We start from the raw sequence: 11,609 nt of genomic DNA, 5'->3' as shown, positions 1-11,609 counted from the left end.
GTGGTGGCCAGAGAGGCAGACCTTTGTCTGACTCCCCACACACTGAGTCACGCTCCTCAGACCTCGCCTCACCATCCTCAGTTCATCGGCCACGCCAGTTCTGTGATGCCAGTGACGACCAAGCGTTAAACCAATCCCCCGGGGTTCAATTTCTACACTTTAACTCCCCCTAGTCTAGGCCATGCTGACGGTTGTGGTGGGGAAATGAGGAAGAATGGTGCCGTTGGTCCTTGCCCTTAGGCACTGAGCATTGAATCAGGGAGGAAGATTGGGCACTGTCTCAGTCTCTTTTGTAACAAGATACTACAGACTGGGCAATTAATACAGAAGAGAAAGTTATTTCTCATGGTTCTGGATGCCTGGAAGTCCAAGATCAAAGTACCTGTGTCTGGTTTCTGGTGAGGACCTTCTTCTCACATGGCAGAAGGTGGAAGGGCAAGCGGAGATGGACATCGTTCCTTTCATGGCAGTGGAGCCAAACCCATTCACACAAGCCCCCTTTTAACAGAATTAATGCATTCATGAGGGCAGATCCCTGGGGACATAAATACTTTCCGTTAGGCCACAGCCCACCCCACCCAACCCCGGCACTACCACATTGGGGTTTGAGTTTGTACACCAGTTTCAGAGGGGACAAAAAGGTTCAAACCCTAGCATGCACCAACGGATGGGCTAGGGAGCAGACAATTGATCCCTTGTGTGGGCCGGTTTGTTCAGGGTGTGAGAGGAGTGAGAAGGAACCCCGTTGGAACTCCTCCATGCAGACATGGAAGGCTTGTGGAGGAATTCATTACTACAGAGCAAATCAAAGTAATCAGGAGATCGTGTGGAGAATGGCACCATATCCCCGCCTCCAAGACAAAGGTCTCTATACCCATAGATGGGTTGTAGGAGGGGTTCTGGAAGGGATGTCTCAGACATCAGGCTATCCAAAGCTACAGGCTAGGAGCTGGAATCTCATGGTGTCCACAGACATCCAACATGTCAAATTCTAAACCGGACACTGAATGAAAGGTACCAGCAGGCAAGAAAACACTGGGGCAGAGAAAGGTTACAATGGATGCACAGGATGAAAACCTGGACAGATTTAGAGCATTCCTATGAAATGGAGAGAGGAAATGAAAAACATCTTCCCACAATTGAGAAGTCAGGCCCAGGTGACTTTGGGGGTGAATTCTACCCAACATTTAAAGAAGAAATAGTACCAATCCTTTGCAGACGCTTCCAGAATGTGGAAGAGGGTGGGGGGTTGGGGGGCATTTCCCAACTCATTTGGTGAAGAGTGTTTACTCTGCTACTAAAGCCAGACAGAGACATCACAGGAATGCGACAGACCGATATCCACCATGAATATCGACACAAAAAGGCTGAAGAAAATATGAATGAGTCAGGTGTAGAGGTGCAAACCTGTAATCCCAGCTATTTGGGAGACTGAGGCCGAAGGATTCAAAAGTTTGAAGCCGTCCTGAGCACCTTAGCGAGGCCCCGTTGCAAATTGAAAAAGAAAAATTATTTTTACAGGGCTGGGAGTGTACTTCAGTGGTAGGGCGCATGACCAGCATGTGTGAGGCCCTGGGTTCCATCCTCAGTAGCACCAAAAATAGAGAAAATATTCATGAACCATATCCAGCAACAGATACAAAATGTTACGCAACATTTCCAGGTAAAATTTCTCCTAGGAATCCACGATTGGTTAACATTCCAATTTCAATTAAGGTCATCCACCATGTTAATATAATAAAGGACAGAAGCGGCATCATCATCTTGATAGAAAAAGAAAAGGCGTTTGACAAAACCCAAGACACATTCATGGAAAAAGAATTTCTCAACCAACCCCACATGGTTAGAAGGAAAGGTTCTCAACCTATAAACAGCATCTACCATAAACCTACGGCTGACGTTATATATTGTAGTGAAATAACAAACACTTTAGCTGTAAGACTGAGAGCAAGGCAAGGATGCTCGTTCCCATCGTTCTCTCCACAGATTCTATCTGGCGCAGTCATGTAAGAAAAAGAAGTGGAAACGTGGATACATTAGAAAGGAAAACACATGACCACTCAGAGACGTGCTGTGGTTTGTCCCCTCCAAAATTCATGTTGAAATTGAATCCCCATTTTGAGATCTTAGGAGGGGCCTGTGAGAGGTGATGAGCGCTCTGCCCTCACCAATGGACTAGTCTAGGACGAATCGGGTAAGCGGTTAATGGGTTGATCTGGAGAGTGGGTCTGCTATGAAAGCTAGTTAGGACGGTACCCTCTCTGATGCTCCATGTCTCCGTGCCACAAGATGCCCTACTCCACCTGGGGACCCTGCCGGGAAGAGGGCCATGGCCAGATGGGGAACCTCGACTCAGAACCATGAGCCAAAATAAACCTCTTTCCTTTATACCTTCCCAAGTTGAGGATATTGGCAACAGCAAACAGGCTAAGACAACGTGTACGCCATGCTTATGGCAATATTATTCATGATGGCCCCAGATGAAGACAATTAAATGCCTGCCAGTTGTTGAAGGTATAAATAAAAGGTGGAAAAAATAAAATAAATAAATGAAAAAGTGGAATTCAGGTTTCCATATAGTAGAATATTAATGAGCAAAGTACAGGGACAAACTACTAGTACATGCTATGGCTTGTTTGAAACTTGAAAATATTTTCCTAATGGCCAGAACCTGGGGAGTGGGGAGAGGGGAAAGTCCGCTTCTTGCAAGAGTCAGTTTATAGGGAATGCCTGGGCCTGGCGGTAGTCATGGAGATTGACTGCTACATGGGTATGAGGGAATCTTTTGGGGGCAAGGGATAGAAGCATTCTGAAACAGGGTTGTGGTGATGGTTGCACAACCGCATGAATGTACTGAACGTCACTGCATTGTACCTTTAGTTGCATGAATTTCATGGTATGCCTCAATAAAGATGTTTTTAAAAATGTAATGCACACGTGGAAGTTAGTCACGGGGGAAAGGTGTGCAGTCGTTTCTCTACAACAGTAAGGAATCTGTTGCTCTCTCTCTTTCCTTCTTCTGGGTCCTGCCTACATTTCCTGCATCCCCCATGTGCACTTGATGCTCCAGCCAGACGGTGGCACTGTGCACGTCTGGGTAGAAGGTGTGCTGGTGAGTGCACAACATGACTGTGTGTGTGCACCAGTATGCCTGCGCAATCATGAGCACAATTCCATATCCGTGGGCAGGTTCCCATAATCCATCCTGCGTCCTAAATTCCACATACGTCATTTTTTACTCACGAATCTCAAGGATCCGGCTTCAGTCTCCGAATCTCAAGGATCCGGCTTCAGTCTCCCTGGTAACCAACCTCGGCTCTCAGCTTCAACCTCTGTTCCCAGGAAGACATCAGAGTGGGGAGGGCTGTTGTCTCACTCCAGGGCCCCCTGCCTGAACAAGGGACCCTGTGGAGGTGAGCAGCAGCACGGTTTCCAAGACAACGGCATTCAGAGGCCTCACCACCTGTGAGGCCCTCCTCCTCCCCTCAGCCATCAAGTAGGAAAGGGGACTTTGTGGAATAAACACACTCCTGACTCCTTGAGATTTATCTACATATGCCTATAAAATGAATGGCTCAAACATAGCTCTCCACAGGGAAGATACCCAATCAACCTTTTGGGGGAAAAAAATCAGTTAACAACAAACAAGACCCTCAAGCTCAAGATTGTATTTGAAAACAAGACAGGGGGAGGAGGAGTGTGTGTTTAGGATTCTCAGCCTCAAGCTGCGCATGAGATCTCTGGTGGAGTCCCCAGAGATCCTGATTTAGTCAGTCTGAGATGAACCACCACCAGCACCACCACCCCCCCCCCCCCCCCCGCAAAGAGTGTTACCTTATGCTCCACTGAGGAAAGCCTAGGCTGCAGCTGTGGAAAAGGACCTGTCTTTATAGGAGGAAAACCAAAATCAGAAATGAGAGGCCCCTCCTTATGAAGGAAAGCAGGTTTTCATCATTCACTGCTGTGCTGTACAGATTTCTTAGGCTAAGGAATGGGGAAAACGTTTCACAGGAAATGCATGTTTTCAAACAGTAAACTACCCTTGAAGATCTCTGTATTTCTGCAGTTGCAGTTTTTATGTAGAAACCCTGCATTTGCTAATGAAACATGAGATTCTTTATTTCTTCTGATGATCCCTTGTGCTTGGGTTCTTTTCACAGTTGGTGAACTGTTGTATAGCACCTTCATCAGATACAGCACAGCTGTTATTTGAAAACGGAAGATGGCTCCAATTTGTGTCAGTTGATGTGGATGAACCAGCTCTTAGGCATACTTGCTAAGTGTGTTGAGTTGCATTTGTGACGCTTTATGACACCTTGTAATCAAATTAATTCGAGTGTTTAGGCAACATCCCAAATAGTGCCAGGAAGATTGATGATGAACAATAAGATGCAGCAATGCCTTATTTCAAACACAGACACGGAGAGGTGTTTCCCCAACCATTCTTTAATTTTTAATTTTATTTTACTTGCAGATTCTTTTTTAAAAATTCTTAAATGTTCTTTTTAATTATACATGGCAGTAGAATCTATATTGATATTATATATATATATATATATATATATATATTTATACAAGCACGGGATATATCTTATCCTAATTAGGGTCCCAGTCTTGTGGATGTACACAATGGTGAGATTCACTTGGGGGTATTCACGTACGTACATAGGAAAGTTATGTCAGATTCATTCCACTGTCCTTCCTATTCCCATCCCCACCTCCCTTCCCTTCATTCCCCTTTGTCTAAACCACTGAATGTCTCTTCTTCCCCTCCTCCCACCTTTTGTTGTAGATTAGCATCCACACATCAGAGAGAACATTTAACCTTTGTTTTTTGGGGGATTGGCTTATTTCACTTAGCATGTCTCCAGATCCATCCGTCTACTGGCAAATGTCATAAAAAGTCACTCTTCTTTTATGACTGAGTAATATTATGTGTGATATATATATATATAGTAATATTACATATATAATATAATATTAATAATCTTTTGTATATGTATATATGTATATGTATATATATGTATATATACATATGTATATATATGTATATGTGTGTGTGTGTGTGTGTGTATATATATATATATATATATATATATATATATATATCTCCCACAGTTTCTTCATCCATTCATCTGTTGATGGGCATCTAGGTTAGTTCCATAGCCTAGCTATTGTGAATCGTGCTGCTGTAAACATGGATGTGGCTGCTTAACTCCTTCAGATATATACCAAAGAGTGGGATAACTGGGTCAAATGGTGGTTCCATTCCTAGTTTTTTGAAGAATCTCCATACTGCTTTCCAGAGTGGTTGCACTAATTTCCAGTCCCACCAACAATGTATGAGTGTACCCTTTTCCCCACATCCTCAACAATGCTTATTGTTACTAATACTTGACAGTTGGTGTTCTGTTTGGAGTGAGGTGAAATCTCAGTGTAGTTTTAATTTGCATTTCTCTAATTGCTAGAGATGTTGAACATATATTTACTGACCTTGTGTATTTCTTCTTTTAGTTCCTTTGCCCATTTATTGATTGGGTTATTTGTCTTTTTTTGGTGTTAAGCTTTTTGAGTTCATTGTATATCCTGGAAATCGATGCCTTATCCGAGGTGTGGGTGGCTAAGATATTCTCCCATTCTATAGGCTTTCTCTTCACACTCTTGTTTCCTTTGCTGTGAAGAAGCTTTTTAGTCTGATACCATCCCATTAATCCAATCATTGTTTTCTTAGCTGTTTCTTCTGCAGAGTGCTTGGATGAAACCCGGAGCCTCGCGCATGCTAACCAAGCACTCTACCACTGACCCACAGCGCCAGTCCTGTCTGTTGAGTTCTTAGAGCAACTGAGGATTTCAACCACCCGGATATATTACAGGGCCCAGGCCTTCTGCCTGGAGTTTATGGTGGGGGCTACCCAAACCAGGGCATATGCCTGGGCTCAAGGTGTGTCCAGAATCTCTGCAAACAACAAAACCCTCGTAGGAGACTTTCCTGGCATCTGCGCCGATGTGGACTTCATGGTTGGCCTTTTCCAGAGAGTCCCAGGGAAGTAATGGGCTGGTTGTGATCAAATGGAGCAGCATTCCCAGGTTTGTGGCTTAAGAGATCGTATAGGTGGCAGTGCCTACCATGAGACACGGGACCCGGGTGTGGGGACACCTGTTGATTGCAGGGCTTGAGGGATAATCTGAGTGGAGGTGCTCCAGAAGTTGTGTCCTCTGGAGGCTCTGGGAATAGGCTGAGGGTTCCTATGTAGAGTTGGCCACATGAAGCCATTAGCACGCAGGGACATAAGAATGTAACAAGTTGGATTGGTGAAAGGTCTGGGTGTAGATTTGGTCACCTGAAATCATGTGTAGAGTGACAAGTGTCCCAGGCAAAGGTCAGAAACCAAGAAGAATCGTGATTTTTCAGGTGTTCCAAGAAAAAGGGACCAATAGTAGTCTGATGGGTAGGAGAAAGCTGGGGTGCAGATGTCACAGATGCTGAGAAAGCAGAGTGTACTGAAAAGAGGAATGTTGTCTGTGGCCAAGACAGCATGGGGCAGGCTGGTTCGGCAATGTGTAACTGGCTGGAGAGTTTAGCTGGAGAATGTGTCACAGATGTGAGGACACACTGAGGAAGACAGGGAGAGGTGACCAAAAAGTATTTCATTGTAGTCTACACTTACAACAAGCTTGGCTTGTAAAGAGGCAAAGGTGCCAGGTACTAGAAGCTGAGGGCTGTGGGCTTTTCAGGGTGTGGTCCTTTCTGTTCCTCCAGAGCACCTGTGAAAAATAACATACCGCATGTGCCGCCAATCTGTGATCATCACGAGGACTGGTGAATGAATAGACAACAAAGACTGACGCAGTTGGGACGAGCCCCAGGAGTGGTTCCTCGCACGCCAAGAATGGAGGCGCAGTGGTCTTAAGGTAGAGGCTGGGGTTCAGGAAGGCTGCCGTCTTCCCTCCTGCCCCCAATCTTTCTTCTGTGATGCACGGTGTTGAGGGCAGGGAGTACTACATCTTCTGTGGAAAAGGTCTAATTGGATGGTGTCGTGGGAGGGTCCAAGATTGAGTTAACCCAGAAGAGTGGCATCAGGGGCAAGGTTTGACCTATTTGAAAACAATACAGGTAGGAGGAATCTGGCTGGGCAGTGGGGAGGGCACAAAGCAGTCTTTTTCGGGGGGGGGCGGTACCGGGGATTGAATTAGGGGGCACTCGTCCACTGAGCCACACCCCCAACCCTATTTCATATTTTATTTAGAGACAGGGTCTCACTGAGTTGCTTAGTGCCTCGCTTTTGCTGAGGTTGGCTTTGAACTCGAGATCCTCCTGTCCCATCCTCCCGAGCCACTGGGATTACAGGTGTGTGCCACCACACTTGGCCAAAGCCGTCTTTTAGAGTACCTTGGATTTGGGGCGAGGGACGAGGGACAGGAGCACTTGGCTGGCTTGGAGATTCAGACCGAATGTCTGGGACAAAGATACTTCTTTGTCCAGGAGGGTGGCAGCATAGGGAGCTGTGGGCAGCTAGGAGAGGTTGCCTTGTCTGTGGCAAGCCTCTGCAAAACTCTGGCAGGATCACGAGCTGCCAGCTCAGAGGCGAGCCCAAAGGGGACAGAACTGAACTCCTTTGTGATTCTGGCCTCTGCGGTGCTAGGGTGTCAGTCTGAGTCCTTAGCTCACTAGAAGGGGTGCAGGGCCCAGTGCCAGGGTGGTAAATGGAGAGGACCAAATCCGGAGGTTCAGAGATCTTACCAAGGGCCACCTGAGTCAGCCCACCATCAAATTACTGAGGTGTGTGCTCTCCAGTAGAGGAGTAGGGTCCAATCCAAGAGAGGATTTTGGCACCATTGGGACCTGAAGGCCTTTGCCAAGGAAACCCCGTCTTGCCCAACTCCTCAAACTGTGGTGTGGTGGGTGCTGGGGTCTGGTGGAGTAGCAAAGTCCCCGATCTGAAAGGGAACCGCCACAGGCTCACCCTGATGGGAGGAGACCAGAAGGGGCTGGACCACGACAAGGGGAGAACCAAGCCGTTTCTCCACAGGACCCCATTAGAAGTTCTCAGGATGAGCCACAAGAGCCCTGATCACCCCCTGAGGTCTGTGTCCTGGCTTGCCTTTGCCAGACTCTCGGGTCTCACAGCACTACCATCTCAGTAAGATGTGAGGTAGGACACTGTTGTTGTAGAACCAAACAAGGCAAAAATTGGGTACCCCAATATTTTCTACATCATACAGCTCCATATAAAGTAAGGATGTTCTCTCTGATTTCATGTAAGCTTCTACTATAGGATGGGTGTCCTGGAAAGAAAACACATCCCAAGGGGCCAAAGAAAGCCCACTTGCTGGAGTCGAGAGTTGAGAGATGCCCTTAAGTTAGAGAAATTCCCTGCGTCTCCCCTGGGACAGAGGGCAGTGCTGGATACATGGGCGTGCAAGGTCTAGGAGAAATGAAGGATAGGTTATCTGACAAAATGATATGGTGGGCAAGAGATCCCGGGAGATGTTTCTGGGTCAGTCCAGAACTGAAATATCCATTGTTACCTCTCAACCCTTGGGCAAAGCCCGGCATTACTGAACTTTAAAACAATCAGTAATAAGGAAAGAAGTACTCCTTTTAATAAGAAACACCGGTCTTCTGCATCTCCTCTGAAGGTCATTTCCTGGCATGGAAGAATTTTCTGAGTCCAAGCTCCAGGACACAGACCCTGGGAGGTAGGATCTGTGTTGCTAATGGACAGTGGAGCCTGGCATGTTTTGGGGAGTGCAATGACAGGCCTCCAGGAGGCCCTGATCACCTCAGGAAAGCTCACCAGATGCTCCCCTCTGTGTCTGTCTTCTGGCCCTCTCCGCTTTCCTTGCTGTTCTCTGGGTCTGACAATGGGGGTAAAAATTTTCCTAGGTTAAAGGAGAAGAGGCCGGGAGGCCCCATTCCCCCATTCAGGTGGAGATGGGGAGCCAGTGGAGATAGACGCTGGCTGGTCAGCTGTCCCGGTCAGCTCAACGAAATGGGTCTTGTCAAGGCAGACGCCATAAATTCACTGGTGTCCCCAGTGAATCTGTGGGTTCATTTGTCCCCTATGGCTGATCTGATCTTCACCAGGAGTGTCTACCCTCTGTCCTGGACAGTAAAGGGAGACACCACCAGATTGATGTCTGGGTAAGTGTCTTCTGATGCTGTCACGTGGATGGTCCATTTGACTAAGCACTCAATCTGTTCCTGTGAAAATGCTCAGTCTCTCAGATTTCCACCCCACCTCCCTACTCCCTCCTTTCCAAGGTGACAAAAGAGCCTGTATGGCTTTCCAGTATCTGCACTGATGTAGGAAGTGGGCCTATGACATTCTTATGCTGCTCACCGTGTCCTCCGTCACTCCTGAGGGTCCTACTGGTGATGTTGACCTGCTGGCTCATGCCTGTGGCCAGGGTAACTTGCATTTGTATCTTTCTCCTCTTTGTCTGGACCTGGTGCTCCCTGGCTAACTAAGCCTCTGCTGGTGTTGCTGGCATTGCTGGCATCTGCAATTCCAGAGAACCCTCCGATTTTGGGTCTCATCCTCCATCCTGCCTCCCTCCAGGGTCGTCCACTTCACTGCCTCCACTACAGGGTCCCCTGGTCCCTAGATGGGTTAGGCTTCCTTCATGATAGCTCCCCTGATTCTTCAGTCGGCTATTTTCCACATTCCCTTTCAGGGAATGCAGCCCCACCCCCACCCCCACCCCCGGGTCTCACTGGCAGCACAGAGGAAACCAAGATGAGCTCTATACATGGAAGTTCCTCAACTCCAGCCATCCCTGTGCCCATGGAGGCTACTGGGTCATTCTGCAAAGTGAACTCTTGCAGGTCCCAAATGCATGTGGGATAAAGCCCTCTTAAAAAACAAACAAACAAACATTTTTTTTTTTTTTAGACATTGATGGACCTTTATTTTATCCACTTATTTATGTGGTGCTGAGAATCGAACCCAGTGCCTCACACATGCTAGGCCAGTGCTCTACCACTGAGCCACAACCCCAGCTGAAACCCTCTTTTGCTTGGAGCCCCCGTCCTCTTCTCTAACACCCTTCCTCGTCTGAGATGTTTGACTCTGCATGCCACTGCCTCTGAGGACCTTCTGCCCCATGGGACTGCAATGGAACACTTTCTTTGCCCTGTGTTCCATGTTGACGCAAGCCTTGCCCTGCCATATGTGGGTGAAAAGGGGCATCCTTGGGCATTACAGGAAAATATTTGTCACCCCCCCTCCATCAAGTGAACATATATAAATAGATAAAGAACAGAATGGTCAAGTGTGCCAAAGATGCTTAAGACCTCAGCTGAGGCGTGCATAGAGAAGTGTCCCATGCGTTTGGCTACACGATTACTACTGGTGGCCTTGACAAGACCCATTTCGTTGAGCTGACCGGGACAGAAAAGCTCTGAGTTGAGGAAGGAATGGTCTCAGAAGTTGAGGCTGTTTTGCATTGGCAGATAAAGTGCCAGTAGCTGCTGAAGGACATGTGGGTAGGACTGAGTTTTCTTTCCCCTTCCTTTGTGGCATGTTCCAGGACAGAGGGAGCACTGGATGGCGCAGGAAAGAGGTGTGATCATTTCAGGAGGCCTAGGATCCTGAGCCGAGGTCAGGGTGATGGTCGCAGTTAAGAGTGTTGTATGCAGAGAGGTGCAGAGAACGCCAGGCGAGGCGCGGGCAAATTTGGCTTGGGAGGCCCTGAGAATTCCCACCCCAGCGCTTCTGCCTTCTCAAGGAATCTTTAGGAGAAATCATTCCAATGGAGGGAGGGTTGCTAGCATTGTGGAGGAGTATTATAGTAGTACCGGTGGAACTGGCCTGAAAGCAAGAAGCAATCCTCTCACGGTCGTGGATAGAGGTAAAGCAACATACAGAAGGTTTTAAGGTTTCTCTCATCACTGCTAAGGTGCTCAGACATAGGCACGGTCAGGCGCGCCATGCCCAGGGCATGACCGCGGGCGAGCGGGGAGACTTGGGAGAGGAAGAGGACGGAGAGGCTCCGGTTGCTGGCCGGCTCAACCTCGGGGGCGCTGAGGTCGCCGGGAAGAATCAGAGGGGCGAGGACTGAGGAAGTGTTCCGCGTGAGAAGCGTGTTCAAAGGCTAAGGTGGGTGGGACGAGAATGACCCGACCGGTGGGGGTCCGGACCGTTGGCCGGCGGGGGCGGTCAGGCAGCAGGGCCCGGACATCACCGACCCCATCTCTTGGAGAGGGAAGTCCAGGTGGATGGCTGCTGAGGCCTCAATGGGCTCCCGCGCGCAGGCCCACAACCCGCCAATCCTAGGCCAGCCTCAGCTGCGTTCTTCCTGTTTTGCCGGAACTTCCTGCTGCTGTCGCTGTGGTTCCAAGGGCGGGACTAGCATGGTTCTGTCGGCCCGCTTCGGCCGGTTCTAGCGCGTTCTGTCACCCGGGCATTCATCCCTCTCGGCCCCCACAGCCTTTATCTCTAGGGCTCTGGGCAGAAAATCCGCGGGAAGAGTGGATTTTCCTCCGGTGTCGGCCGACCTCAGTTTCTGTGGCCTGTAGATGGCAGTGTTGCGCCGTCCGGCCTTTTGCGCGATTCTCTCCCCCGCCCTGCGCGGTTGAAAAAAATGTGGCGGAGCCTTTTTCTAGG

This window comes from Ictidomys tridecemlineatus, chromosome X (genome assembly GCF_052094955.1).
Source record: "Ictidomys tridecemlineatus isolate mIctTri1 chromosome X, mIctTri1.hap1, whole genome shotgun sequence".
In the NCBI taxonomy this organism is placed as follows: domain Eukaryota; kingdom Metazoa; phylum Chordata; class Mammalia; order Rodentia; family Sciuridae; genus Ictidomys; species Ictidomys tridecemlineatus.
Note: the sequence above shows the minus strand (reverse complement) of the source record.